At 44.0% G+C, this 6917-nt stretch overlaps 1 pseudogene; it reads left to right on the forward strand.

Annotated features, from left to right (window-relative positions):
* Positions 1–1232: 1232 nt before the first annotated feature.
* LOC782755 (TAF5-like RNA polymerase II p300/CBP-associated factor-associated factor 65 kDa subunit 5L) lies at positions 1233–6058 on the forward strand (annotated as a pseudogene).
* The last annotated feature ends 859 nt before the right edge of the window (positions 6059–6917 follow it).

A 6917-nucleotide genomic window follows, 5' to 3' on the forward strand; every position in this document is an offset into this window, starting at 1 on the left:
CAAAACAATTAACAATGTAACAGTAAGTACAGTTCAGTTCAGTTCACTCGCTCAGTCATGTCTGACTCTTCCTGACCCCATGAATTGCACCGCACCAGGCCTCCATGTCCATCACCAACTCCAGGAGTTCACCCAAATTCAGGTCCATGGAGTCTGTGATGCCATCCAGCCATCTCATCCTCTGTTGTCCCCTTCTCCTCCTGTCCCCAATCCCTCCCAGCATCAGAGTCTTTTCCAATGAGTCAACTCTTTGCATGAGGTGGCCAAAGTAGTGGGGTTTCAGCTTTAGCATCATTCATTCCAAAGAAATCCCAGGACTGATCTTTAGAATGGACTGGTTGGATCTCCTTACAGTCCAAGTGACTCTCAAGAGTCTTCTCCAACGCCACAGTTCAAAAGCATCAATTCTGCAGTGCTCAGCTTTCTTCACAGCCCAACTCTCACATCCATACATGACTACTAGAAAAACCATAGCCTTGACTAGAGGGACCAGACTTATTTAAATGTAAATAGACTAAATGCTCCAATCAAAAGACACAGGGTAGCTGAATGGGCAGAAAAAGAAGACCTATCTAAATGCTGCCTACACATGACTCAAACGATCTAAAGACACAAATAAAAAGTGTGAAAATGATGGGGTGGAAAAATACATTCCATGGAAATGGAAAGTTAGGGTAGCAATACTCATATCAAACAAAACAGATTTTCCTTAAAACAAAGACTGTAACAAAAGACAACAAAGAGAAAAAGAGGAAAAAAATATTTAAAGAAATGATAATTGAAACGTCTAAACCTGATGAAAAATTTTAATCCACACATCCATGAAGCCTAAAGGACTCTAAGTAGGATAAACACAAAGATATAGAAAAACATCATAGTAAGAAGATAAATAGGAAATAGGAGGCTTGAACGCGCTGTAAACTAAATTGACCTAACAGAGCTCTATAGAACACTTAAAAGAGTAGAATATATACTCTTCTCAAGTGCACAAAGAGAATTCTCCAGGATAGGCCATAGAACAAAATTTAATATATTTAACAGAATTGAAAGACTATAAATGTTTATGAGGGCCTGGCTCAGCCCGAAGTGGCTCTGAGTCAGCTAGTCACCTCAGTCACTCATCTCTCAGCTGTCCCGAAGACCCTGAGGGGGCTGATGGGCACTGGGCATTGTGAAACCCTGGCAGCGGCAGCAGCAGTGGGGAAAGCAGGGGCCGCCTGGGATGTTCAGTCATGACACAAGTGCTCACGGAGCAGATCCAGACGGCCACGTCCTGTTACCTCAAACGTCGGCAGTACTAGGATGTGCCCTGCCGGCTGAAGCAAGGTCAGCGCTGGTTGCAGAAAGCCCAGGAGATGGCAGCCAGCCTCGCAGCCCAGTCAGAATCTGGTTGTGCCTTCACAGTGTCTGCACCCTCTTGCGAGGGAGAGCCCCAGCAATATGAAGTACAATAGGAAGGCTGTGGAATTTTCTCACCGACTCTGACACCTGGCAGAGCCGTCAAGTGAGGAGGCCAGTGCCGATGACGTCATCGAGCAGCTGCGGACCACGCAGACCAGTAAGGATATCCTGTTTACGTGTAACTTCCGGCTGCAGGGCTTCCTGGACAACAAGTACGTGGTCTGTCGACCGGAAGACAAGCTGCTATTCCTTTCGCCGCTGCCCCCAGAGAGACGACACTGTGCTGGGCAGAGTCGTCGCCTGGCACATCGTGCCGGTTTGCGGCCCGCCAAGAGGATGGACTACCAGCTCTACGCCAGCGGTGGCTCCTCCAGCGGCGAAGGCAGCGGCCTAAAGCCCACTGATGTGCCAAAACCTGTCCTGCGGAACAAGGAGGCGCTGGAGGCCCTGCGGGAGAGCATCAAGCGCATCTGGGACAGCCCCCAGTCCCTCACCACCATCTGCTTCTACGCTTTCTACAACACGAAGCAGCTGCTGAACACGGCGGAGGTCTCCCCCGGACAGCAGGCTGCTTGCCACCGGCTTTGACAACTCCTGTATAAAACTGTGGAGTGCGTGTTCCAAGAAGTTAAAATCCCAACCGCCTCAAGTCGACGCATCTCACATCCACTTGGCTCGTGATGTCCTGCAGGAGGAAGAGGACGACAGCGCAGTTCTGGAGATGAAAGTCCTGCGGGGACACTGCGGGCCGGTGTACGGCACCAGGTTCCTTCTGGACAGCTCCGCGCTGCTCTCCTGCTCTGAAGACACATCCATCAGGTATTGGGACCTGGGCGGCTTCACCAACACTGTGCAGTACCAGGGCCACACCTGCCCCTTGTGGGACCTGGACATCGGCCCGCACAGCCTGTATTTCGCCAGCGGGTGCCACGACTGCACGGCCCACCTCTGGTCATTTGATCGGACTTATCCTCTGTGAATCTATGCCGGACACCTGGCGGACGTGGACTGCGTCAAGTTCCACCCCAATTCAAATTACTTAGCCACGGGCTCGACCGACAAGACGGTGCGGCTGTGGAGCACCCAGCAGGGGAACTCGGTGAGGCTCTCCATCGGCCACCGCAGCCCCTTGCACTCCCTGGCCTTTTCCTCCAACGGTAAGTACCTGGTGTCCGCAGGCGAGGACCAGCGGCTGAAGCTGTTGGGACCTGGCCTCCGGGACCCTCTGCAAAGAGCTGCAGGGCCACACGGACAACATCACCAGCCTCACCTTCAGCCCGGACAGCAGCCTAATTGCGTCAGCATCCATGGACAACTCAGTGCGTGTCTGGGACATCAAGGGCACGCACAGCCGCACGCCCGCAGACGGCTCATCCAGAGAGCTCCTGGGCGTCTACACCCACCAGATGAGCAATGTGCAGAGCGTGCAGTTCATGGCCTGCAACCTCCTGCTGGTGACCGGAATCACACAAGAAAATGAGGAACCTCGATTTGTATATTTGATGTAATGAGTTGGTGCGTGCAAAGGGCACAAGACCGCAAGCCTTAGGACAGACGGATGAAATCACTGCCTGACTGTGAAAGACCCACAGATGTCCCGAGCCCACCACCCTCTTCTCAGTCTTTCTCCAGTGTGGAAAGACAGGGAGAGGAAGGGTGGTGATGGGAATGAACATGAAATCTTGAAACACAGAAATAGTTCTGTGTCCTCCTGTGGCTCTTTCCAGTCTCTGGCGCCAAGGCGACCTTCCTTCACTGGGGCTGCACTGGGCAGGAGGATGTTTGCTGGGTGCCCTCCATAGGAGCAATGCTTCAGGGTCACTGAGTGGAAGGGACTCTATCAGGGTAAGAATACGGGGGTGGGAATTAGGAAATGGGGCAGGGTCATGCTGGCAAATGTCTTTCCTTTTCTGTGATTGCAGAGAACTAGGATTCTTTATTGTGAAGAAGAGGAAACCCAGCACTGGCAGAGAGCCTTCTCTGCTCTCATCTTTCAGGTTTTTCTCCTGGCACTGGCTATGATACTTGGAAATTTGAGGTTCAGGGGATTCAGAGAACTTGGTTGCTCAGTCTATTGGGAGAAAGGAGAAATTTCTGGGTGACAGATCATTCCAGCTGATGTTTCTGGAAATGGGTGTGTGGATTTCACGGAGAAAGTTTTTGGCTCTTGCATGCATGGTGGGAAAGAAAGATTATTTTGGGGATTGCACCTCTATTAACAGTTCTATCTCCTGAAAGGGCAGATTGTGGTAAAGAAATGAAAATATTTGGAAGTGAAAAGTGGTAAGATAGAAAGTGTTGAATTTCCAGATAATTCTGAGGTGTGGCTTTTCCAATGTCTTTTTCTCCTGAAATGGTCCCTTCTACCTCCTGCTTTCCAATAGCAGTTTAATGAACAGTCTGTGAAACATATCTTAAGTATGAACACACGCATCAAAAACTGCACTCTGAGGATGAAGCAACTTCTGATTTGTTGGAAAAGGATTAAAAATTTCTGTTTCCTGAAGAGAAATTTTTTGTATTTTGTTTTCTATTAATATGTATTTAGTTCCAAAAAAATCAAGGTTTATGATCTTGTAACCAAAGTGGAATAAAATTTAAGTCAATAATAGAAAGAAATGGAGGAAACTCATAAATATGTGAAAATTAAAATAGCACATTCCTAAATAACATGCCAAAAAAGAAATGAGAAACTATAAATTACTTTTAATGAAATAAAGACACAACATGCCAAAACTTATGAATTTCAGTAAAAATAATGCTTAAGGAATTTTTATAGCTAGAAAGGTCTACATTAAGAGATCAATAACCCTTCAATTAAAAAATTAATTTTAAAAAGTGAAGCCTATGTCCAAAAGAAAATAAAAAGATTAGAGCAGAATTAATGAAATAGAAAATAGAAGAACAATATAAAAATAAATAAAACCAAAAATGGTCATTTGAAGAGATCAACAAAATGGCAAAGATTTCATTATGTTGACAGAGAAAATAAGCAAAGATTCAATGCAAAGACAGAGAAAAGAGCAGATACTCCTTTTGACTCTACTAAAAGGGACAATGAAAACTATATGAAAATAAAAAACTTAGTTTAAATGTACAAATTCCTGGAAAAACGAAAACTAACAAAGCTGAATTCAGAAAAAAAAATACAGAATCTGAATAGTCATATAATAAAGGTTTTAATTAGGAACAAAAAACTTTCACCACCACCAACAAAAAGTCCAGGCTGATATGGTCTCACAGTTGAATGTTTGCCAAACATTTGAAAAATTAATTTTATATGGCCAATATTCTTTTGATAAGACCAGTATTGCCCAGATATCAAAACAGATGAAGACATAATAAAAAATAACACTACATAATAGTTATCTATTATGAATACAGATGCAGAAGTGCTCAAAACAATATTAGCAAGTTAAATCCAACAGAGTGTAATAATGGGCTAATCTATGGAGACAGAAAGCAGAACAGTGATTGCCTAGGACTGCTGGTATGGGTGATTAGCAGAGAGGGGATAGTTAAAGTGTATGAGGTTTATGTTTCGAGATGATGAATGTGTTCCATAAATGATCAGGATAATGATGACAAACTTTGTGAATATGCTAAAAAACACTGAATTGAACAATTTAAGAGGTTATGTGCATTGCATCTCATAAAAGACATTACCAAAGTAAATACTTTTTAGTATAATGTGTCATTTGACAAAAGCTTTTTCTGTGTCTGTTGAGATGATCATATGGGTTTTTTAATTTATGTTTTAATTGGAGGGTAATTGTTTTCAGTGTTGTATTGGTTTCTGCTGCACAACAATGAGAACTGGCCATGATTTTATATATACATATATACACACACACACACACACACACACACACACACACATAGGAGAAGGCAATGGCAACCCACTTCAGTACTCTTGCCTGGCAAATCCCAAGGACGGAGGAGCCTACTAGGCTACAGTCCATGGGGTCGCTAGGAGTCGGACAGGACTGAGCGACTTCACTTGCACTTTTCACTTTCATGCATTGGAGAAGGAAATGGCAACCCACTCCAGTGCTCTTGCCTGGAGAATCCCAGGGACAGGGGAGCCTGGTAGGCTGCCATCTATGGGGTCGCACAGAGTCAGACACGACTGAAGCGACTTAGAAGCAGCAGCAGCATATATGTACGTGTGTGTGTGTGTGTATATATCCCCTCTCTCAAAAGCCTCCCACCTCTCTCCTGTCCCACTACTCTAAGTTATCATAAAGTGCCAGGCTGGGCTCCCTGTGTTATATAGCAGTTTCCCACTAGCTATCTATCTTATATGTCAGTGCTACTTTCTCAGTTTGTCCTACCATCTCCTTCCCCTGCTGTGTCCACAAGTCCATTCTCTACGTCTGCATCTCCATTACTTGCTTGAAAATAAAATCATTAGTACTACTTCTCTGCTGCTGCTGCTGCTAAGTCGCTTCAGTAGTTTCTGACTCTCTGTGACCCCATAGACGGCAGCCCACCAGGCTTCCCCGTCCCTGGGATTCTCTAGGCAAGAACTCTGGAGTGGGTTGCCATTTCCTTCTCCAATGCATGAAAGTGAAAAGTGAAAGTGAAGTCACTCAGTCGTGTCTGACTCTTAGCGATCTCATGGACTGCAGTCTACCAGGCTCCTCCATCCATGGGATTTTGCAGGCAAGAGTACTGGAGTGGGTTGCTATTACTACTTCTCTAGATTCCATATATATGTATCTGTAACTGTATGATCATATGGTTTTTAGTCTTCTGTTAGTTAATTTGGTAGATTGATAGATTTGTGAAAATCGAAAATCCTTGTGTCCCTGGAATAAATGCCACTGGATCATGGTCTATGATCCTTTTAATGTATTGTTGGATTCAGACTGCTAATATTTTGTTGAGGATTTTAGGGTCTACGTTCATCAGTGATATTTTTCTGTACTCTTATTTGTGATATCTTTGGTTTTGGTATCAGGGTGGTGTGTTCAGAAATGTTCCTTCCTCTGCTATTTTGCAAGAGTTTCAGAAGGATAGGTTTTAACTCTTAAGTATCTGATCAGATTCACCTGTGAAGCCACCTAGTCCTGGACTTTGGTTTATTGGGAGTTTTCAAATAAAGGATTTAATTTTATTGCTGGTAATTTGATGGTTCATTTTCTCTGTTTCTTCCTGGTTCAATTGTGGAAGATTGTACATTTCTGAGAAATTTTCCATTGTCTTCTAGGTCATCTATTTTATTGGGATATATGTTTTTTTGTAGTCTGCTTTTGTGATCTTTCGTGTTTCTGTGATGTCCGTTGTAGCTTCTCCTTTTTCGTTTCTAATTTTATTGACTTGAGACCTCTTCATTTTTTCCTTGATGAGTCTGGCTAAAAGCTTATCAAATTGATCTTTTCAAAGAACCAGTTTTTAGTTTCACTGATCCTTTCTATTGTTTTCTTTATCTCCATTTATTTCTGCATTGACCTTTATGATTTCTTTCCTTCTGCTAATTTTGGGTTTTGTTTACTCTTTTTTTCTGTAATTGC

The sequence above is a fragment of the Bos taurus genome, chromosome 21 (assembly GCF_002263795.3).
Source record: "Bos taurus isolate L1 Dominette 01449 registration number 42190680 breed Hereford chromosome 21, ARS-UCD2.0, whole genome shotgun sequence".
NCBI classification, from domain to species: domain Eukaryota; kingdom Metazoa; phylum Chordata; class Mammalia; order Artiodactyla; family Bovidae; genus Bos; species Bos taurus.